The sequence below is a fragment of the Epinephelus fuscoguttatus genome, linkage group LG2 (assembly GCF_011397635.1).
Source record: "Epinephelus fuscoguttatus linkage group LG2, E.fuscoguttatus.final_Chr_v1".
Taxonomy (NCBI): domain Eukaryota; kingdom Metazoa; phylum Chordata; class Actinopteri; order Perciformes; family Serranidae; genus Epinephelus; species Epinephelus fuscoguttatus.
The window spans coordinates 31,734,532-31,759,347 of record NC_064753.1 but is presented as its reverse complement, the minus strand read 5'-3'; the positions used below and the strand labels follow the sequence as shown (position 1 = coordinate 31,759,347).

Below are 24,816 nucleotides of genomic sequence, written 5' to 3'. Positions count from 1 at the left end.
TGTTTGAGGTATGACGCATCCATTTTAAATATAAACTTACATTTTAATAAGCGCCAAAATATATAGTGCACACTGATACCCGTGGTTATATAAAAGTAGGAGGTGAGACGGTCGTCACCTGCATTTAATATGTAGTTTAAGTGTTTGCTTAGTTAGCAGCTTTACAACATGACTGAAAAATATTCAGTGTAACTTTCACGCCATACATGAACGCTTGCATTGTAAATGACCTGTGGAAAATCTAAATACACAAACAACGAGTAGGAATAAACAACATGTAAGGGGTTTCGGAGTGTAAAAAACGAGTGCACCCAGTGCCTGTACTCCATTTCCTTTTCTTGGTCTCCAACTATATAATGGAGTGTGGACTCTTGCGCATGAAACTGTCAATGGCGGGCAGCCATGTTGGAGCCGCGCTCGCGTTAGTTCAAGGCGAGCTCAGGCTGCTTCGCGGATCCAAAATGGCGTCTGTTTCACCCCTAGCAGAAACAGTATCCGCCCACACCGCCGCAGCCAATCAGGACGCTCGTTTCATTCCCAGAACGTTTCCGTCCCGAGCGTCCACACACTGAAGTCAAAGGCCGCTCGAAAACCGCTCGAATGGGTTGGCGGAGAGGATTAAACCGAAACAAAATATGATCTTTTGATGGTTTACGTTCACCCAGGCAAGCCTACCGTTGTACAAATGGAGTGTGAAAGGTTCGTAGTTTGCGGTGACGACGAAATAGCCACGCTGTAAGCGAGTTCTCGTGGATATTTTAGCCTTTTTTCTTTGGACGTCTGTTTGTTGGTCTACATGGTTTTAACAAGCTAGCGCTAGCCTCGAGTCGAGTGAGCTGCTTTCGAGCTGCGATGGTCGTCGCGAGCTTATGCGGATGTCTCCGGGCCAGTGTATGCTGAACCGACGGCAACAAATGGGACCATCCAGCATCGGCCGGAAACATCGCGGCGTAGACTAAACATTAAAGATTCAGATATCTATTTGAATTTGTGGAATTCACACACAGGTAAGTCTTATTTTTACTGGTCCTGCAGTGCTAACATGTTAACAACAACAAACTGACTTGCTGCCCCCGTGGGTAACTCGGCTTGGTGTGTGTTGCGACAAAGGTCAACTTGCAATATCTTCGTTTACTAAGGATCTTTAAGCATTTGTTATGTGCTTCATGGTTGTGTAGTTATGTAATTCACTTCTTGTATTGTGAAAATGCACAATTAGTGTTTACCATGCTGGTCTGCTTCTTGAATGAAGCCTCTCTGTGGTCATGCATAGTGTTGAAATGTTGGTAATCTGATCAAAATAGGCATTGGTGGCGTGTAGTGCACATTGAGGGAACATAAGATCTACAGTTTCATCAAATTTCATTCATCTGTGGTAAACCATTGCCCGTGTGTGATGGGACTGGCACTGACAGCGTGATATCTTTAAATGAAATGTTAAGGAACCAAGTAGTGCTGCATAAGTTAACCATATATGCACACATCAGATTAATGCATCAGCCCTATGCATGAGTTTTTAGAAGGCTTGTCTTGGGAGCAAGCAATTGTAGTGTAATGTTTGGCTTAATTTTGTTGCATACTCTCAGGTTTAGCACCAAGGGGCACCTGTAATATCCAGAGTAACAACTATCATCACATTGTTTAAGGAAGTGCAATAATAACATCTAAATGTTGCCTATTTTTTGCTTGTCACAACAGCAGCAGATGTTTGGAAATCGATCCAAAGCAATACTAGCCTACCTGCTTTTCCAGTTAAGTGTGCACAGCGTCATAAATTCCAGTCATGAAGCACTATGTCTTGTCCATTTGCTGGTCTGTTCCAGCACTTAAGTAAAATGGATGTGCTACAAGCCTGTCCATAAGGAAAGCAATGAATTAGATTGTCAGATCTAAAACCCGTGAAGAAAAATTGTGTGCTTTGCAGGGACTATTTAAAGAGCAGTGTTTTGAAATTCCCACTGGCTGTGTGAATTCATCAGGAAGTGTCTGTATATAGCCAGTAGACTAACAGTAGTGTATATGGATGGATAACTGTCACAATTACTTTAGTTAGTCCAGTGGAGTGTGTGTGTTTTCTGTATTAAAGAACATGTAAATGAGGACACAACATGGTGGGATTTGAGATGTGCTGTAGAGGAAATGGAATATGGAGGAGAAGCTCTCCACTTTGGTGCAGTACCAATGCTGAGGAAAACACTGCAGTGCCGCTGGTGGTGTTTTCCACCAAGATACTGAGAGTGTTTTAGCTTGTTGGGGCGTTCATGTTGACTACACTGCAGAGGCAGTGATGCATATCTCTGTCTCCCTTGAGCTTGCGTAGGTCCTATTTCTCTGTGCTATAGTTAAAGCCTCAAATGGAATTACATGCCCTATTCTGTTATACTTGAAGAGGGTGTGTGGGATTTGAATATAAACAAAGTGTTTTGGCAGAAATATGAACAAATTTTTATCTTTAATACATCACCACTGATGTGTTTACATCGTGAATGTAAGATAACCCACACACAGAACGACAATCTCGTTGCAGTTGAAGTTTCTCTTTAACACATGAGGTGCAATTATCGTGTCACTGGATCTGTCAGTCAATTAAATAGTTTATTATTTTGTTCTTTGACATAATTTGTTGTACACACATTTTTCAGAGGTCTGTTATATAGTGGGGACTTGTATGCCTTTATTTAGTTGTTTTCTTTTGTTGGATTATTGCATTTGACTCTTAATAGCCAATCCAAACCAGTAATTAGAACCTGTAGTGGAAACACTGAAATGTCATGATTGTGTTTACAGTAAATGCAGCATATTTATTCTGTCTTCTACTAAGAGTTTTACTGAAATAGTTTTGAGTTTTAGTCAAATATATCATGAAGATAATTGCTGCACTTCTTGCCACTCCAGAACTGTGCATCCCACCAGGTTTCCCCTGAGTGATCACTAGATTTTGCCCCGTTTCCTCTAAGTAGCACCAGAGAATAAAACCATGTCTGTGCTTGCAACAGGAAATGGAGTTCTGCTGGGGTCAGAAAGATCATGGCCTGTGATTGTAGCTTGGGGTTAGATGTTTTATGTAATAGAAAGACTGGCTACATTTCTATGTTTCTGCTCCTCGACTGCTTAACAGTGGCTCTTGTGTCTTGCAACTCTTCAGACTTCGATAATGGCAGTTTTACCCAGATGCAGGAGATCTGCTGACTCGTTTGCAACACACCAGAGGTAGTCAACCTCTGGTGTGTAGTCAACCTCTGGTGTGTTTGCACGACAGCCCATTGTGACGGTGCTGCAAACAATGTATTGTCTTAAACATGCCTGATTGCTTTGTTTCGGCACATTGATCTTCAGACCCTCGAAAAGATTTTTGTTGCCTATATACTTCTTAGGTTGTCTACCACATAATTTTTTGTGGCTGACTAAAAGGCTGAGTTGAAGATGAATACAACTGAGTCAGTGCATCATGACAAAAACACAACAAGAGAACAAGACGCTTTCGATTGCTTTGTTTGGGTGCCTTGACAGTAATGGTTGCACAGGACAACCAGATTATCACTGTGGCCAAGTCTGATGGTAACTCAGGATTAGATGTTACAATACATGTATTCATACTGAACCATTCGGTACTAGGCTTTCGGTTCGTTATGCAAGACAAACCTAACAATACATTGAACTGTCCTTTAAATGTAAAGATTAAACTGTGTTTAATCTAACTATCTCAGTGACACTGCGCTCAATGAGGCAGCCCACACGACAGAACAGGCAACATGCTGTCTGTCCCTCCCACCCCCAAACCAAAACATACCTCTCCTGTGAGACACGCTGGGAGGCACGCTACATTAAGCTAGCTCGTTGCAAGACAGTTAGTAGCCCCATTACCAGACCAAAAATAGGAGATCCTCTGATAACCTACAGGTCTGGTGTTTGGAGCCACTTTGGTTTCATTTTGGTGAATTATGAGGGCAATGAGGACACCAAGCCAAAGAGCGAACAACCGCAGAGCTACAGACTCTCCTCAGCAACTAACCCAGTAGCGTAGTAACATACACGACCCCTGAGCCGAAGCACAAGCCTCTGTGCAGCGACAGCCTCTCTATAGCAGCTAAGCCAGCAGCACACACACCCTCCGAACTAGGGAGCGAGAGCAGCTGAGCGGTTATTAATATTTTGATTTTCACGTGAAAGGATACGTTTAAGGTTGTTTCATAAATTTGTGTCATTGAGTTTGTGCTCATTCAAAGGTAGTGTAATAACAGGCTTAATAACTTTAAAACAGGTATGTTTTTACAGTGTTGATTTCTTCCTTTCCCTGGCACAGAAGAGGCAATAAATAACAACAAACACTAAATAAACAACACTATAAAAACACCGGTATCAGTATTGACCCAGAAATTCAAAATTGGTGCACCCCTATTAATAGCCAGTCTGAATCATCAAATAACCCACTGTCATATTGTTTAGTAGATATCATTCTTCAGATAAGACTCTGCATATTAACTTTTCAGCTGCACAGTTTACAACACCCTCATAAATGACCACAACAATCAAATTAAAGAGTGGATTGCAGGTCATTTTTTTGCCTATTGCACACTACACCACATGTGCTTGGTGAAGTCTGTTGTATGTGTGCCTGGCAGTTTATATGTTCTTAGTAACATTTGTCAGTGAGTTTTGGCTTACACTTTACAGAGGATCATTATAGTTCAGTTAAAAGTGATTAAAATATGGCAACCAGTCTGTCATCCTTGGCAACCAAAAGCTGATTGTTGGTAGCCAGCATGGCACTTACTTAAAATTAACTGTTGGCCCCTAGTTTGTATGGATTGGTCTCACCACTTTCTTTTTCTGTTTTTGATGGCAGGCAGTCGCCTGTGTGTGGATTGATTGTTCTTTTACCCAAGCCTGCAGCAATTGTTCATCGTGAAAGCTAAGATGGCAACCAAGAGGTCAACAATGGTTTTAAGAAGGAATGGTTATATTTCGGTGGTTCGTTTGTGCGTTTAATGTATGTAAGAAGTTGTGTTTATTGTAGATGTTTAGTTTCAAGGTATACAAGACTTCTGCAGGTTTTCGTTTTAGAACACGTATTATTTTCATAAGGGCAGTACAGCTTTCAATGCTGCACTGCTGTTTTTTTTTTTATAATTGCATGTCTATTCATTCAGTTAAAACATGGTATTTCTACAAAGTTGAAGACAGGTTGAGACTCTGGGCCCGCACACACCAAGCGAACGGTTTGCCTGTATCAATGTCAGGCCGTCAGTGAGCGTCTGTTGCCCTAGTTTTTGTGGTGTGCCATGCACTGTTGGCACTAGTCAGCTCTTGTTGCCTGTTTTTCAATTGATTCAGTTTGTTGAATTGTTGATTGGCAGTTGATCTCTGTGCATGAAAAGAGAAACAAAAGTTAGTAAAGTAAATAAACAGCTAAAGTCAACAGGGTGTGAGATTGAATCAAACTTGTTACATGACGTTAGATTATTTTTTTTAGCCATTGGGCTCTTTGACAGAAACGGTTTGTAATGTTAATGTCAGTGTTTGCTCGTGCTAAACATCGTATGTTGTCTTAACATCAGGTTGTGTTGTTAATGCGCTGACTGGCTAACTAGCATCTTGAATCCATTCTGTCAGTCTTCTGGTTTTCCCCTTTGAATGACGAATACAGACTAGCTCCACCCGTTGTTAAGGAGAGTTATTTCCTCCCGTGCAGGTTGTAGTCTTTGTGGTGTGTTCAGGTGCAACTTCTTGGCAGAGACACAGATGACATGAGGTGACGCAGCAGTCGACTTTCATCGCCACTAGTTCTTTGATGTCAGTTTGGTGTGGCTGGTTCTTTACCCGCCAGGGCAAAAAAGTAGACTTTTAGCATTTCACAGGAAGTCTTATTAGGAGCAAGACTTACGGGCACAGGCCCAAAGACGGGCCTGTCGCCATGATTCAACCTCTGGTAAACAGGTTAGATAGCTATAGGTTCCTACCAGTTGGTTATGTTGGTGGTGATAACATAGAAGAGTGCTGATACTATCCGCTGTCCCTTTTGGCTAGTTAGCTTTCTAAAAACAAGCAGGGTTATGTTTCAGTAGCAGCAGATCCACTTGTGCTCTAGCAGCAGGCTAACAGCACCATTAATTACATTTATTCATGGAAGAAAGTTGATTTAATTAAAAAAAAAAAAAAAAAAGACTAACGCATTTAATCAGATGAATTGCTTACTTCACATTGAGGATTTTGTTAGAAATTTTCAAACTATTTTTAGTGTGAAGACATCATAACATATGACAACAGACATTCAAGCTTCATTGGAAAACCTCAGTTGAAGATTTCAATGTAGAGAATGGACATTTGGTATTGCCGTAGTTTTCATATCATTGTAAATTGTATACCAGTTTATGACCCCTTTGGTTAATCAGTCAATTAAAATGTAATTGATAATAATATTAAAAAAATACAGTTGGTTTTTTTTTACTTAAGGTGCAAGTATTTCATGTAAACATAAGTTATCTGTTCAGTGTCATCTCAGTTTATTATTATAAACATTATGTTACTTTTGAAAATGGCTAAATGCCATTACCACCATAATACCCAAAATTATGTGTCATATGTAAATAGTATATAGTTTGTCCAGTAATAGCACCATTTCCCCTTCTGTCCATAACATTTCTCCATCCAGTGTCAAGATTGGATTTCTCTGTGCCCTGTGTGTTTGTACATGCTTAAAAAGCACCTTTATTTTGTGCCACAACCTGCATTAAATTATCAAGTTACAAAGAAGTAAAAATGTGGTTATGGGTTAGGGTAAGCCTACCTTTCTGCTCTGCACAGTAGGGCTGCCACTAACGATTATTTTCATTGTCGACTAATCTGTCGATTATTTCTTCGATTAGTCGACGAATCATTTCATCGAAAAATGTGTTAAAATGTTGAAAAATGTCGGTCTGTCTGGCCCAAACCCCAAAATTACGTCATCTAATGTCTTGTTTCATACTCACGCCAAAGGGTTTTAGTTCACTGTCACGGGAGAGTGTGTAAAGCTGCCAATATCTGAACGTAAGAAGCTACAATAAGAGTATTTTGGGGTACTTTTATATTACTTTTCTATGAAAAATGACTCAAACCGATTAGTCGACTACTAAAATAGTCACCAATTATTTTAATAGTCGATAAGTCATTGATTAGTCGACTAATCGTGGCAGCCCAACTGCACAGACAGGATAAACTGTGATTCACCAGTTTAATGCTACATAGCTTGAATCTGCATGTTCATTTTGTTTATTTTGTCAAAATATTTCCAAACATCACTCCTATATCTGGTCACTAGGGGTGTAACGGTACACAAAAATCTTGGTACGTACCTCGGTACACAAGTCACGGTTCATTTTTTTTTTGGTACAGTAATGAAAAAAATAGAGAACTATTAAATATATTTTACTTATTGGTAACCTTATTAAAACATACCACCACAGCAGTTAACTCTTTTTACACAATTTTTGAATGACACAAAGATATATATAAAATCCTGCTGTTTTTTAACACATTTTTTGAATGAAAAATATAAATATACATTTCTGCTTTAACAGTTTTACTCAATTAAAATAAAAAGTATAGTGCAACTGGTCAGCTTTAAAGCCTGCTCAGATTCAGTTTTACTAGGAATTTACTTGGCTTTCCCACTTTGTTAAAGTGCAGTAAACAAAACATGCTTTTATCTAAAGTGCAGCTTAAACAATTTTACTCAACTCCAATGGCGTTGATTATTTGTTTAGCACGATGGTCAGGGAAACGCTCTTTCTTTTTAAACGACGACGATAACGTAGTTTGCACCAGACTACTTTTTCTAGTCGTGCTGGTTAACGTTCAAACTCGGGAGGTGTCGCTTTAGATGTGTTAGCATGTTAGACGTTTTTCCAAGTACATACCCGACCGCTGTTCTGCAGTGTCGGCACACTGCTTTTGTCTTGTCCACTTGTTTATTTCCATCTTCGTATTTTACCCTGAAACCAAAGTGTTCCTAAACGGAGGACCTAAGGTTTGCGGGTGGGTCTTCAGGTTCGTCAGGCTCACTTGCCATGTAGTCAAAATGCAAGAATGCGCTGCACAAAGTGAAAGCGGAGATTTACAGTCGGATTCGGTCCATCACTCAATTATGTCAGTCGGGGAACTAGATATTTTAAATGGTTCGGCTCTCAAAAACGGAATTAAAATAAAATAAAATAATATCCTGCGCCCAATAATTCGGTACAGGGTCGTGCCGAACCGAAAGTCGCGTACCGAACGGTTCGACACAAATACATGTACCGTTACGGCCCTACTGGTCACCATTCTGCCTATAATGTCAGATCGAATAATGTCTGGTTAAAACGTAACATTATTTACAGTGTGAGCAGAGAGATGCAGACATTGTAATGCCACAGAACTTTGCAGATCACTGGTCATTAGGAGAAGATGCGTCATGTAATAAGATGTGTAGGCGGCCGATATAGTAAGCAGTATATTGTGCAATTTCTTCCTTGATTATTGCTGAGAAACCTCCTTATTGAGGTCCATTTTGAAAAGTAAAACATCTCCTTGTGTGAGTTGTAAGAGGGGAAAATAAGCCTTTAGCTGCAACTCCAGCACCCACTCTGCCTGCCCTCTGTCCATGAAGGCTCTCCCCTCCCCCTCTCGTGCTGAGAGTGTGGTCCTTTTAGGTAAACAAGCATGGCTACTCCTGTTTCTTGCCTCTCTTTGTCTGTCTCTGCCTTTCTGTTCTTCTCTCAGTCTTGGTTTCTCCCTCACTCCCCTCTATTCCTCCCTGTTTGAGTTGTGTAAATCTTTTATAGCTGCTGTTCCACCAGCACAATCTCTGCGGATACTCAAATGGCATCTGAAGCCCTTTGAAATTCAGCCTAGTCCTTTGCCCCCTCCTCTATCCTCGAAGCAAAATGGAACAAAATGGCGGGCCCCAATCCTGCTGTTTCCCTCAGGGACTCTCATTTTGGGGTTTAGGAGGTCCTGGTGGTTGATGGTGTCTTTAACTCATGTTAGGTTGTGCTTACTTCCTAGCCTTCCGCTGCACCGCTCTTGATAATATTTTCTCTTCCCCGAGTCTCTTGCACATCAAAGGGAAAGGATCTCAATTCTGGCACGCTGCTGCTGTTTCTCCAGAAATGTGCTTTTTTTTTTAACAGACTTGGCTTTTGATCTCTCTGATCGAAGCTTGGAAAAGGAATATTTTGTGCTCTTATTTTTAAGGGAAATGTACTGATATGCTTGATCACAATTTCAGGTATGCAGAACATTTCAGAACTTCACACAGAGTTTGATATGTTTTACCATTCTGGCATAAATATATAATAACATGGGCTGACCAGCAGCTCAGCTAGTTTGTCATATTGATTTAAAGTATTCAGAATCCCATAATAAGAGTAGTGTTTCTTTCATTAAGGTGAGTAAACATGTTTATTTGAAGACTGTAAAAGAACCACTGAAAAACAGAAGTAGCAGATTTATGTAAAAGGCTGTTTGGTAGGGAGTTTGGATTCGTAGAGCTTGGTCTGAGCTTGCAGTCTGACTGGGATGTCTGTGTGGGCCTGTAGGGTACCGTTTAATTACACTCTTAGTTTCATTCTGAATTACCCCAAAGAGGCTCAGCCATTATACTGTAAGTCTGAAGTTGTCTAACATTGTGAACTCAATGAATAATTTATTAATTGCTGATTATACCCACACATCTTTGTCATAGTTTCATTAGTTAACATATTTGTCATTGACCTGCTACTATCAAAATTCCAGCGAGGTGACTCAAGGGTTTATCTTATGGAAGAGTGATAATAGGTGAAAGTCTTGGCTAATAAAAGCACCTTCGTGTGTGTGCCTGTTTTCCACACTGACAGAACCTGTGTAGGTGACGCTTTTAGGCAAATGGCAATGTGCCTCAGTCCGGGCAGGCATGAATTAGAGGGGGTAGAAACCTGGAGACAACAGTTGGTGTTTTGATTGGATGTGCCACTGAGCAGGAGGCTGCATGGGGTGATGTATTATCCATACGTGGCATTGGAAATGTTGTGAGGTTAGTCGGCCAGGTCTGGGAGCTGATGGCAGAGACAGTCTGTGATGTGTCCCTCTGGGCTCGGCTGTTCTGGTCTGCTCAGCCTGTTGCTGACACACAAGGAAAAAGACAAGACAAGACAGGCTTGCTCGCCTGGACCCACTTACCCTCTCTGTTTTTCCTCCTCAATCTTTCCATGCTTATCCAAAGCTAAGGTGGCTCGCAGTTTTTTTTCCTCCTACAAACCTCCTAGGAAGCTGTAAAACTGATTATGGTGCACACATCACAGCAATAAACTGGATCTTTTCTGATGCCATTTACTGTTAATGCGAGCTCATCGCTTATACCCCTTTTCCACCAAAATTAGCATGTATAGACAGTTTCATTATTACTTGGTTGCTTGGCTTGTTGTTTACTTCCTGTCAGCTACTGCATCAACAAACTTTCCAATAGGAAATATCTATTGAGATTGTCTCTTGTCAAGTTTGAAACAGTCCATATGTGGGAGTTTTTAAATGCGGGAAAACCCGTAAAAAAATGGGCGATAGTCTCTTTTCCCATTGCCAGTAGACCAGGTTCTGCAGTACACAAGTATGCCTGCCTTTTTCTATTGGTGTGTCACATATGGCATCACAAACACGGCAGAATGCAGGTTAATAAACAGTAGAAAGCAACATTGAGGCCCGAGAAAATGTCTCGGTGGTTACTTGTTTTTATATCTGTTACTTATTCAGTCTCTGTTTTAGGAGGGTGAAAATTAGCCAGTTGGAGTCATTCGGAGCTGGAGTAACTAAACACCTGTGGCTACTTTTGTCTAGTAGGAAAGGGAATATATTAAACCTGGTTTTCATTGCTAGAGACAGATAAGTGTAAGGCTTTTATTGTAAAGTAATTCTTACTGGCAGAATAATTAAAGGTTAGATAGTTGGTTATTATTTATTGAAGTAGCTGGTCTATCCAGGCGTCCCAGCATAGATTCAGACAAGGCTCTGGCCTCAGTAACCAGCTAACCTAAGTGACCTGATGAAATCACTGTTTGTCAGATAAGTTTTACAAGGTGAACTGGTTAGGTGAAGAGCCGCAGGCTGTTATTGCAGGTTGCGCAACGAGTATCTGCAGTGCCTGCCAGGTGTCGGGGTGAACTGATGGTAGGGCACAGCACCACCAGCGCTGAAGTCCTTTTACTGGAAATCAGAAATTCTGTTTGACAGAGTGTCCTCCACTTGTGCATGCACACAGCATTAATGTTCAACAAAGTTGATCACACAGTATTGCTGTTACAGGACTGACACAGCATTGTTTGTCTTGAGTAGTTAAATTGCCATGAATGTGTGTATTCAAACATCTTGACAGAAGAATGATGTCAAATAGATGGTGAATATGACATGTGAAAGCATTTCTGATCCCTGTCACTGCAGAGACAGAACAGGATTTTGTGTCCTGTCCATAACAAAAACTTTGTCACCCTGAGATAAATAAAATATATGTTGGATTTATTGCCACTTTGAGAAATTGCTTCATGCCTCACTACTGTGGTGCTCCAAGGCAAACAGCTTTATCAGTTTCCTATAGGCACTCTCGTGCCCAGCCCCTCTTCATGTTGGGCATAAGCTATAAGCTGAGACACGGGGTAAGGGTGTTAGGACAAAGTGTTGGGTGGGGGAGGGTAGAGGTGGTGTGGCCTGGCTGAATCTCAATCACCACGGCCCTTCAGCAGGGCTGGCCTTTTGATGGGCCAGCTGCAGCCATTCATCCAGCCATTTACATTGAAATGCAACAACAGGAAGGGGGAGGGGAGGGCTGTGGGGGAGATGAGCCTCTGCGCCTGTGCGGGTGGGATGTGAATGAAAAGCAAAGGCATACCTAAATACCAAAGAGATGAGGTCCGTCAGTCGGGGCCCATGCCCCTGCTCACCAATACATGCAGCCATACTTTGTTTTCCCCCCAGCATGCTGTGGGGCAGTATACTCAACACAAAGGATCTAAGCACCCTTTTTGACCAGTACATGCGTTTTCCCCACTCAGCTCTTTTCTGCCTTTACAGCCAGGCGGGTGGCTATAAAGAGGTTGTGATTCATCCCACTGTCCATTTTAACAGCACTCTACTGTTACACCTATTGTTGATGCTGCTTTTTGTACTTTGCCTTCTTCATATTTCGTGGGTAATTGCCTTCAGACAGATGATTTACTCGTGTGAAGTCTTTATCAAGGCTTATTTGTAAAGCCTGTATGGGTTGTGGAGTTTAAAATTCTTGTTCCTGGCTCACTGTAATGGAGGTCATATTGTGCTATTGGCTGGTAGAAGATGCCTGTTCTGTAACTCATTAGAGGCTTCAGACACAAACTGTGGTTCAGACAAATGAGGCCAGTGTGTCATTTTTCCGAGTTCATCCAGCTTTCCAGGATAACTTGAATGTCCTCGGAGGTGTGCATGTGACAGTGATGGAGAGGCATTTGGTGAATGTGTTAGAGCCATGTTCAGACCAGCAGTAGCACTGCATCAAAAACTACAGCCTTCTCATTAATTTCAATGAGACCACTGTGTTGGCACCCCACCTGCTGTAAGAAACAGAGAGGAAACTGGAAAAATACTGTGTTGGCTGGTCAAATATCTTCAAGCCACATCCAGGGAAGAACCTTTTGTAAAATAAATGACGTAGATCAGCTGTTTACTTGTGATAAATTGAGATGGATGGTCAGGGTGCTGGGAGCTCACTTGGTGGAGTGTGTGCCCATGTACTAAGGCCTTAGCAACAGCCCTGGTTTGGGACTCTTAGCTGGCCGTCATCCCCTCTCCCACCTGTTTCCTGTCTACCCTCAGCTATTCTATCCAAGAAAGGCAAAAAGTAGGATAAATGATTGTTGCAGCAAGAACTTTTCACAATTGCAAAATCCCCTGTCGTAGTATTATGCACAGCTGTGCAGTATTTGGGCTTTTGACACATCTCTGAACTATTGGATCTATCTTTTTAATTGGAAATACTCGTTAATTTTTCATCTTCACCAGAAAAATGCCTACACCAATGCATCTCTTTGCATTTGCCTGCTGACCTAAGCACCAAGATAATTTTAGGCTATGCACCAACTAGAAGTTTCATTAGAGGACGTCTCATATTCAGCCAAAGTTTTGTTTTGATGTTGGCCAGAGTGACACTTTGTTCAAGTACTCACACTACAAGACTGCCAGTTAAAATATCAAGCGTTAGATAACAACTGGGACGAGCCAGCAGAGGTCAGGAGCATGGGAGGACAGTTATAAGGGGCATGCTGACCCTCTAATAGCGATGGCACTTTGAGGGTCAGCAATCGTTTTTGCCACCGCATGGATTCTGAACACACTTATGGGATGGCAGTGTAAGAATCACAATGTCTCCTTGGCCTCAGGAAGGTTTGTGCTTGAAAGTGTTTCTTTAATTATTCTTCTCTGTGTTTGCTGTCCACACTGAAACACCAAATAAAAGAAGGGCATATATCAGAATGCACAAAAGCAGTGTTTCTATTGCAGGTATGCAACCTGTCAACCAAGGCCAATAATAATTTCTGAGCTGCTGCATTGAGAGCAGCAAAAGAATCACTATTTCATGCCCACAAAGTCTTCTGACAGCATAGACATAAAGATTTGTCAACAAAAACATCTGTACTGTGTGATCATCACTTTACTTGATCTTTGAAAAGCTGAAAGCTAGCAGATAATCTGAAGACGCAACATAAGAAGCAAACTGGCAACACATACGGTGTTGCCAATTTTAGCTCACCTGTTTTTCTTATTTTCGTCATTGCTGTATCTTGTCAAACTACTGGGATGTCACTTTGGCAGCTGGAAATTTTGATGGGCATTTTTTGATGTTAAGAATTGCTTAGTTCATCTAAGAAAATAGTCAATGGTTGCAGTTGTGAAATATTTTTTTAACATAATATTGTCTAGTATATTCTCACTAAGTCACAGAGAAGGCGGAAATAAAATGTCCCAACTCTTGTCTTGGTGCAGGGATAGGAATTAGCCAGTGTGTTTAACCAGAGCAGTCAGCAGGGAGTGGAAAATCACATCATCTTCAGTCAGCCTGCACAGGGACTTTCCCTCCTGAATATGTGGCAGCCCAGAGTACTTCTTAAAGCTACAGGCCAGTATGTGTTTGGCCCTTGTATCGAGGCTTGTTCGTCCACATTGTAGCCTATACGTGTCACACATTGTGAAAGCACCTCACTGGGTTATTTGTTTTGCCCAGAAAGGAAGCAGTCTAAACGAGAAGTGGAAAATAGGAGAACAGGAAATATAGAAGACATTTTAAGTTGGCCTAGAGCTACCAATAATCTTTCCAGCATTTCGCTGTGTTTGTCTGCCAAGGCTTGGAATAGTCACAGATCTGTGATTGGTTGACTAGAGTTAACCAGACACTGATCTTTAAAGTTCTTTTGATACCAGAACCTTCTTCCCTATAAATACTCTGCCTTGTTTTTGTGCCCATCTGTGTGTTTGTGTGGGTGTGTGTGTGGTTGCGTGTGTGCCTGTGTCACTCATACTCCCTGCAGTGAATCTTTTTATAGAAACAGCAGCCAGCAGTGTAATCTCTGGCGTGGATGTAGGACAGTCTTTTATTCCTCCTCATTACTTATGCAAAGCCAGTTCTCACCCACAATCACTGCATAGCCTGTTTTGAATGTGCAGATTTCTTAGAAAAGGGTTATCAGTCAAAGGATCATAGCAGTAGTTTATATGTTTCAGCACATGTGTTACAAATTGTGTTTACTTAATGTTACTGCTAGTCATTTCCTGGAGCACAACCATTTTTTTTGTTGTGAATAAACATTTCCTAGCTTTGAGGTACCAGTCCTTTAATTACACTTGAAATTAGTACAGTTTAGAGCTCCAAGTTTTTTGGCGTGGACTCAGGCTGGGGGAAATCTGAGGCCCAGTCCACACAGGCACTTTTGTAAACATAGCTTTGTTTTATGCATTGTGGCCTTTCATGCATGCGCAAACTGCATTTGACGTAAATAAAAACAAACCTTGCGTAAAACTCCATCCAGGATGAAGATTTACTGAAAACTCTGTTTTCATTGTGATGTGTAGACAAGGAATACTGAGTTTTGGGCTTGTAATGGCAGAGTGTGTGCCATTATCTCATTTGTGAGGCATCTCAAATGAGGTGGCATTTTGTGCACTGGTGGGCAAGGCCAAAATAGTGCTAGTTCTAACATCACTAACAGTTTTTTTTAGATGTTTATACATAAACACTTATTTTCCACTGCATTGAGGAACAGAGGCGTCAGAATGCGCTACAGAGGTCACTGCTCTATGTAGCCCTCTGATAATATCTTTTTTTTTTTTTTGGGCTTGGCATGCTTTTGACAGCGCTTCAGTTGTTGTTACATTTTTATTTGAACAAAAACTTTTTTATTACCGTGTGTGGATGGGAATTTTTTGGAAATAAAGGAAGGAATACCTCAGTTCACATAAATACCTGTATCCGTGTGGACTAAGCCTGAGACATGAGAGTCTGCCACTGACAAGTATAACATTCATGGTGCTGTCCAAAGTGCTGTCCATTTAGAGCCGGTGAAATTTTAATGTCTTGTTTCGTAAATGTCTTGCCTTGTATTTTGTTCTGGCTTTGCTTACAGACAGCCAGCTAGCCTTGTTGACATGCAGACACATAGTGCCACTGCCCACCCTCCAGTCTCTACTAGTTAGCTAGCCTTAGCCACTCCTCACTACACACGACCTGGGTTGGGGGGGAGCTAGCTAGCAGCAATGCACAGTGGCGTTGCTGCGGAAAACCTCTGGTCTCCCTCCAGGTAGTTCTAGTGAGTAAGTGGCTTCATTTTGAGCCGCAAAACCCTTTCAGCATTGTTAACTATATTGGCGCTACTAGATGACAATGCTAATGGTGCCAGCAGAAGTTCTGCGGGTCAACATTGAACCGCTTACTTACCAGAGCAACATGAGGGGAGACCGAAGACTTGGCACAATGTTTACACAGCAACACTGTCCACCAGATCCAGGTGGTGCACAATGCAGTAAACTGAAGAGAAGCAAAATGAACCCATAGACCAACATGTGCAACTGGTTAAAAATATTCTCTGCGATTAAGCAATTAACGGTTAACCTTTGACATTTGACATTAGGCAATGGATGGCTTACTGCATCAAAATGACATCTGTCTTGTAGTGAACTCTTATGGTTTGGATATTAAAGCCTCACTATTCAATTGTGCAAAGAACGGAAAAACACAGATCCCCTAAATGTTAAATGTGCACATATTTTACTTTAAGCATTTGGTTCCACACTTTATTTGTCAGTGGCTTTGTTTTGGTTCATATCTTATTAGGCACTCTTAGGTTTTGATCTGAGAAGTAATGTCTGTTTTTGTGGGCCATGTGGCACTACTGCTGAACATTTTAGGAAGAAATGTTCCTTTGCAGAAGGGTTCAGAATTGAAATCTATTTAAAGCTACAGCTGTTCCATTATGAATGTTTTCCGTATTTAATTATTTAGCAATAAGGGGCTAAATTTGGAGTGGGTGGTTGATAGGGCAATGGGGTTTTGGGTCCATCAACATAAAACGAAGTAACACACTCTCCACCTTGCTGTTTTGCACAAACACACAGACATGCTCATTGTACTCGTGTGCAACATATCTGTTAAATTTCATCATAACACCCTCTGTGATTCTTGGACAGATTAGATCGTCTGCTGAACTCAGCCCTGTGGCGCACTGTTATGCTGCTCTCTCACACACTTGGCTCGACTCACCCCTTGTCCTCCCTTTCCAACCCCCAACACCTCTGTTTTCTCACCACTTCTGCTTTCACTTTCTCTCTGCCACATTTTTCTCCGCGTCTTCATCTCGGAGCCCAGCAATACGTTTGCACACTGCATCCTCACATGCTCGTCTTCAGTCTCCCCTCATTCTCTGACAGTCTCCTCCCCCATCTCCACCTCTATGCAGTAGCCCTGGTTCCTCAGGAAGCACTGCTTGCAGGAAGCTAAGGGCGTTGGACCTAACTCATTGCCTTGTTTCCTCCTTTGACAAAAATCATAGTAAACTATGCACACACACTGACAACTGTGGTGTTTTTCCGCTTCTAGTTTGCTACATTTTGGATAAAGTAATGGAGGATAATTTACTTGCCATGCCTTTTTCTGTTCAAATGTAGGCCAAACCTGCATGTGTAAACAAGCAGTCTTTCTTTGCTGGAAGACTCTGATGCCTAATCTTAAGGTGTTGGCCAAAATGGAGTGCAGATTTGATATCTTTTCTTTTTCAAATTAGCATCCGTGTACCTGAGTGTGTGGAGTTGATTGAGGTTGTTATTCTGTGTGTAAGGTAGCAAGAGGCGGGCTACTTATCGTGTAACTATAAAGGTCAGTTCACACAACTGTAATTTTTATAATCGTGTGCTGCACATTTTAGACGTCAGGTAGTTGTCTGTCTCATTAATAGATATGCTTCTATTTCTACAATTGTGCTTTACACCAGTATGTGTCGGGCTAGTTTTTTAAAAGCTGAGCGTGAGAGGGCTCTTGTTTACTGTCTCCACGTCTTTCTTGTCTTTCCATGCATTTAACTATGAAGCAAATAGTCACTTAAGTGGATAAATTAGGATTCTGCTGAACCAAAACATACATGATTTCTGAACATCTGTGTACTCACAAAGACGCAGCACCTTGTGTGATACTCCTACCAGTGCTGTTGTGGTGTTGTATTAAATGGCCACCATTCGGAGTCCTGTATTTTTGTGCCCTGGTGTGCACATGGCTGCAGTCATGCCTTCATAGAAGCGAGTGGAGAGAGTTGTCCCTTGCTTTTCTTCTGTGAGATCAAAGCCCTTTGCAGCAGACCCTTGTGTGATTTTTCTTTCCCCTCCTCGGAGTGAAAGAAAAACCTAATATACACAACACTCACACTGTGTGGGCGTGTGTGTTCATGGTATACAGTCCTTATTGGCAATCTGTGTGAGCAGTAGTAGCTCAAGTATACTCTAGCTCAGATAGTGTTGTTATGTAACATGTTTGTAACATGACAATTCTTTAGAGTGTTTTATTGTCTGTACATACACATGCATAACCACAGACTGTCGTAGTGATTTCCCCACTCTGTGTGCTTTGCAGTAGTTTCACACTGCTTCAATTCATGCACACCCTGCTCTGGTGCTTAGACAGCTTTCCAATGAGGCTGAAATGAGAAATCTTAGAGAGGAACTCAGCCGTGTTTGTGTGTGGCTCAAGTCTGTCAAAAGGGAGAAGAGGGACACTGGCAGTCGAGCCCGGCAGAATACGAAGAAGGTCTAAAATGGCTCCTTGTCAAGGTGACAGTGGCATCGTGAACTATGTGCATACACTTGCACACGTAACAAAGCTAACACCCCTTCACTGTGGATCCATACAGTCTGATAATCTTTCTTGTTGTGTTTGCTGCATATTGTAAAGAGGCAAGTTGTGCATTGAAGAACACTGAATTTGCATTTATAGAAGTCCAAGTTTCACATCCCTATGTGGAAGCAGAGAGCTGGAGTTGCAGCTGAATACATGATTTAGTATATGCGTGGAGACAATGTGTGTCAACTAAAGATATTTATTAAACGGCTACTTTATAACTGGCTGAGAATTGTGTGGGTGAACGGATGGCCACAGGCATTCAGAACCAACACAGTCGACGTGTTCTGTGGTGTTTGAGCATGTGCGGGTGTTTATGTCGATAATGTACCATGTGCTGCTACTCCTCCATTTCCAATATTCAAAGAGCTGTCTTTCACTGCAACCATGGCAACAGAAAATGACAAATGGCAGAACTGTGGAAACGCTCAGGTTGTGTGTGAGGCTGAATGACAGAGCAAGATTTCTTGATAGAAAATCAAATCACATTGTCAGTGAACAGGCCGGCTGGCCTTCACTTACTGTATAATACCATTGTTAACACATCGAACATTTAGTTGCAAGATGATTAATGAAACTTTGCTATTCAAATATAATTCACCATCCTGTACATTGTTTTGGCTTTTTGCACATTTTGGCAATTAAGCACCGGAGGCTGAAGTGTCACATCCCAGCTCAATATGCAGTATCATGAATAGGCATAGGAATACACAGTGGTTTCAACCACTAGACACTGCAGAGCAGGTATTGGCATTCGTGAGAACGTGTGTTCTTGTTTTTTATTGGATGTACAAGGCCATTAAGGAAGACCAGCAGATAAGATTGATTGCTGTGAACAAGTTCCGTAAAGCTGGTCTACTACAACAGCTGTACAAGTGATGATAACCAATTGTCATCAAGAAATGAGTCAATTTTAGAAAAATTAAAAAGGAATTTTTCCTAGTAATATCAGTTTTGGTTTTTTGACGGCCTGACACTCCTTAATTTTGCATCATGACTTTTTAAAGTTTTGTGTCAGAAATGTCTTGCCTTATATTTTGTTCTGGCTTTGCTTATAGACAGCTAGCCTTGTTAACATGCAGAAACATAGTGTCACTGCCTCCCTTTAGTCTCAACTAGTTAGCTAGCTTTGGTCGTTCTTCACTGCACGCCACCCGGGTCAGTTAGGAGCTAGTTAGCAGCACTCAATCCCGTTTACCACTGTTAACGTCATACCAGGAGTGGGATGGAGTTGCTATGAAAACATGGTGGCCACCCAGTGGTAGCGCTGGTTCATTTTGAGCCACAAAACATCTTAAGCATTGTTAACTATGTTAGCATATTAGCTGTGCCGACTATGTTAATGGTGCTAACAGAGCTAACAGCGATAACATCGTTAGCTAGCCTTGATGTGGCACAGACGATTCCAGTCTCCTCTGTCAGCTCTGCTATGTTTGTCCTAAAATTGGGCTCTATTTGCAGTTGTGCTTTTGTGGTTTGTGTTGGACTGTGGTGATGTGTAGCTGTGAGTTACTCATCGGTAATAGGAATAAAACTCACTAGTCTGTAAACTCTCCTCCTGCCGAATTCTGCGAGCTAATTGCTAGCTAGCCAGATTGAGGTTTTTAAATGCAAACATGAGTAAACATCAAGGAAAAGATAGGCAGCAGCTAAGGGACGCATCCTGTTAGCCATTGTGCAGGTGTTGGAAAAAATGAAATTGACAACCACTGTGCCACATCAGTTACCAACAGGATATCAGCAACTGTAATATCATTTGATTCATCGAGAACTTAGCTAAATCCTGGACAGAGCAGAGGACTCTGGTAAGAGACGGAGAGAAGCTGAGTGCTTTCAGTGAAAAGGGACTGGTGTTATGATGGAAATGAAAGGTGCTGACCTGGTCCTGCTGTGGATCACTGCAGCCGTTCAGAGGGAGCTGCTGTGCAGGGTTGCCCATGTTCGGGAGGAGCAACCATGTGGCTGTCTTGTTGATGTCAGGATGTGTGGACAGTTAAATCATTCCAAAGCCAGAAACCATGAATTACCAGAACCATCTGGAAACATGGACAATTATAAAGCAGCAGCCAATGATGTAAGAGGATGCAAAAAAGGGCTAAATTATAGTGCTCAAGTTAAAGGAGCTGATGGGATCACATCTCACTGGAGCTGTATTTTATATAATTCCATGTGACAAAAAAATAATTGATTGATTGATGGGTAACAATGCTAAAAGGAGTTTTGCAGCTAGAAATTGAACTGCTTACTCACCGAGGCAACCAGTGTAGAGACTTGGAGGCGGGCACAGTGTTTCCACAGCAATGCCGTGAGGTCGGGAAGGCTTTACTAGCGGTAATCGCCAAATTAGTGGTAGCTCCCACCAGACCTGAGTGGTGCACATTACAGTAAACAGAAGTAAACTAAAATTAATATATAGACTGACCTATTTATTTGGTCAGAAATATTGTCATCAGTTAACTGAATAATGGTTAACCGTTGACATCCCTACTATGTCTGAGTAGTGTTTGCTACGGCAAGACTAAGTTATGTGATGTTGGAACGAGAGAGAGACTGAAAGCCCAAGTGTGTGTGTGCTTACCTGAAAATGCTTAATAGTTGTGGACCAAAGCTGTGGAAAGGAGTGCTTTGACAACTCATGGAAATTAAGATCCATCATTTAGGGCTATGTGTGTGGGGAAATAAGAAAGCTCTTCTATCCTGGTTTATTGTTTTCCATAACACCTGACAAGGAGAAATCATTAGAATAGCTGGGATGTGCCAATGGAGAGAGCGAGTCTGAAATTGAATGCTGCTTTTCTGGGGCATCAACCGGTATCTGTACTGTAAAATATGACAGTGGTACATTCTGTTGCGGGGCAGCCTAAGTCCACCCACGCCAACCTACGCCTTGTTGACACTGATGTGTAGGTTTATATAGAAAATAATAGGAGAGGCTGTTTTGACGTGCATCTTACAGGAGAGTGTGTTCTGGATTTAACACATGTATTTGAAGCCAGAAGTGTTGCAGGTTCAGTGTGTGAAATGGGCATATGTGACATTAACACCACTAGCTTAGAGCAACTGCTTGGTATCGTTGCTTTTATCATTTGTATAGCTTGATTGGAAGTGCAGAAATGATTACTTTTAGGGTTATTTGCTGCCAGACAGATGCATCGGGCTCTGGTGACTTATGATGGCCAGTGTCATTGTTTTCGACATTTTACACAATACATGGTATTAACTAATTAGGTAGTTGTAATTTTTGGAGCTGAAAGCTTGTAGATCCATCGCTGATGTGACTTCGCAAATCCGGACCTGATTTGTCTAAACATCTGGGTTTGTTCAGTCGTTGACATTAATTACATAATACGTCCAAAGACATGCTCCGTGCTTGGCCCCCTCTGCATTATCATGTTTTGTCTATGCTGCAGTTCTGGCCCTTGCTGCTATAACAGCACTGCGACAGGTGCTACTTCCTTACGCATAATGTATGTAATCAAAAGATTTGAAAGAGCAAAAAAATAAGCTGTACATTCAGATAAACAGGGATCGCAAACATTTTCTAAAGTGTTGTGTCACAGCAGTTGTTAAATGGTCAGATTACCATTATCAGTGGTCATAAAAGGAACTCTTTGAGAAGACTGCACAATATATTAGCTGAAGGAAAAACATTATCTTTGAATCAGTAGGATAGAAATGGGGTAATAAAGATTGTTCTTACATGTGTATCAGAAGAATTTAGAGCTGTGTATGTCACTGAAGTGGTGGGTACTGTGGTGATATCAATCACAAGTATAACACCATGGTATTATGAGCACTGTGTATTAAAGCTGCACACTAATAGGCATTTAGCACTGTATTTTGGATGTTAGGGCAACAGAGTATGATGGTGGTGCACCATCACATTATTGTTAAGCCCTAATAATTTACACACAATTTAAGAGTGGAAATGTATCTGTGTACATTCTTTGTCAGAATGTGACAGACCTAGGACAGCCTGCAGCTAGCTGCTGTGTAATGTCTATGGAAAGTTGCAGCCACCACTTTAAGCTGCGGACATTTGATTCTGCAGCGAAGTGCGGCAAAGCTGAATGTTGGGGATAGTTTGAATTTTAGCTTCCAATTGCAGCCATAGAATACCCGTAGCCAATCAAATAGAGTCCTGTGACTCTTGCGACATGTTGACCTATGTTGCGAAGAATTTCGTCCCACCTGAAACACATGAACACGCCTCCCAGGACCAGAAAAAAATGTAATAATTGCAGCTTGGTGTGTTTTGCAGCATTAGGGGCTTAAAATTTTTCAACTTTTCTCGCCCTGGCGTTCCCACGTGGTATTATTGTCAGCACCCCTCTCTCAAAGACAACCAGAACACTTACAGTTTTCCTCAGAGCCTAGCAACAGGGCACTTCTTCTTTTGCCGGGTAAAGTTTCCACAGTTACTTTGGTTGTTCATCATCTGCCATTATCTAGGATAGTAACTGTAAAGAACTTGGATAGCTACAGATCACTGTTGGGGTAAACAGAAGCACTATCCTAGACACACTTCCTTTGTGCTGTAATTGAGCCTTCATTTTCCCGGGAGATCGTATCCAGTGGGAGACAGAATTGCACATCAAAAGTGAGGCTTATAGGAAACCGATCCAGACACCAATGCTGTCATTATTCTAACACACAACAAGTCTTACTAGATTGAACAGCCCTGGTTGTAACCAGTATTCATGTCTTAGTGCAACATGCATGCAATTTGGTTGTACCTTTATTTTTTTAAATGAATCCCTGTGATCAGGAATTGTTTGCAATCTCATGGATGTTTCGCCTAGTCAGATAGGATTGTACCTAGCAGGCAAGAGACTTTTTTTGTTGAGCTTTTATCTTGTTGATGAGGCCTTGAGTTAATTGAATTTAGAAATGATTAATGTTTATGAAGCAGCTTTGAACAGCATTACTATGAATGCTCCAACTGCTGTGTTGTTATTGCCGTCCTTCATTTTCATTCCAGCTACATCAGAGAGAACACTCTTGGTGTTATGTATCGGGAATGTTTAAATGGCACAGGCTGTATATTGAGAACACATGCAAGTTTCAGGTTGAGGCCAGCATTTGAAAAGACATCTTTTGAATGTGAAGATTTTTTTTTCTCAGTCCAGAGAGCTTGTTACCTTGACAACAGCAGAAGATTCGTAGCAAGGGGAACTGAGCGAGTGAGCTGAGCTGTGCCGAACAAACAAGCGCTGTCGCTAACTGTGTCACGAGTACTGCTGCTGCTGCTGCCTTCTCATTGCAGCCCTTATCCCCTCCCTTCTCCTCCTCCTCCTCCCTCGCTTCTCTGCCTTCATTTAATATCAGGCTTTTATTTAGCTGGTTTGTTGTTCAGCTGGTATCCACCCATCCCAGCCATCTGACAGACTCACCTTTTTATCTTTGTTATCTAGACAGTTTTTTTCTCAACTCCCTGCTCCCTCTTTCACCCCTTCTCATCCTCTTCCCTGCATTTGTTTTTATTACCTCTTATTGCCATCTTCTACGCTGATGCTTAATCTCGCACTAGTGTGTTTTTAGATCAACTGATTCGGATCGGGCTGGCAGTGTGCTGTCTGTGTTGGTTGCTCATGCTGGAGATATGGAGGATCAGTGTGCTGTGGTCCCTCCCTGCAGAAGCCAGGCTTTATCAATAATGTAGATGTTTTTGAAGAGGAGAGGTGTGGTGTGCATCTCTTTTTCTCTCCTCCCCCTGGCCCATCTCTCCCTCCCCCCAGCTGTCTCCCCACACCCTCCAGTGTCAGATTTCCCCTCCAGTGTTTGAGCATAGAAGAGCAGATGACTGAATCTAATTAGTGAAGATATTACAATAAGCTCCGATACCTGATGCTTTGACATACTGTAGGCCGAGCCCAGGCTGTTATATTGAGCTGCTGTTGCTTCCTATTGTTTGTTTGGTTTAGTGCTCAGACTTAATGTAGGGGTGGGTTCATCGACATCACTGCACTGAACCATCACTGAGCTCTCCAGTGACAGCCAAACCCACTAGATAGTATAAGCACTGTAGCTGCATTCAGACAGTATTTTACCATCAAGGTATTTTTCCGTAGGAGGTTTGTCACCAGGGCTGCAACTAATGGTTAACTTAACTGTTAATTTATTATTTTCTTGATTAATCTGTTAGTTGTTTGGTGTAAACTTTCAGAAAATGGTGAAAAATGTTTCATTGTTTTTCAAAGTCAGAGATGACGTCCTCATATGTCTTGTTTTGTCCACAACCCAAAGATATTCAATTTGTTGTCATAGAAGAGTAAAGAAACCATAAAACATTGACTTTTAAGAAGCTGGAATCAGAGTTTTGCCTTTTTGCAGATTAATTGATCACCAAATTAGTTGGCAATAGTTGGCAATGGCAATTAAATGATTAATCTTGCAGCTCCATTTGTTACAATGACGTGAAACAGTCT

At 41.6% G+C, this 24,816-nt stretch overlaps 1 protein-coding gene across 2 annotated transcripts in view; it reads left to right on the top strand.

The window, feature by feature from the left end:
• The first annotated feature begins 556 nt into the window (after positions 1-556).
• Positions 557-24,816, top strand: part of ankrd11 (ankyrin repeat domain 11) — a 120,464-nt gene continuing 96,204 nt past the window's right edge. For both annotated transcript variants that reach the window (XM_049593215.1, XM_049593214.1), the window contains exon 1: positions 557-1,007. The gene's annotated coding sequence lies outside the window, so the exon portion shown is untranslated. The remainder of the gene's footprint in view (positions 1,008-24,816) is intronic.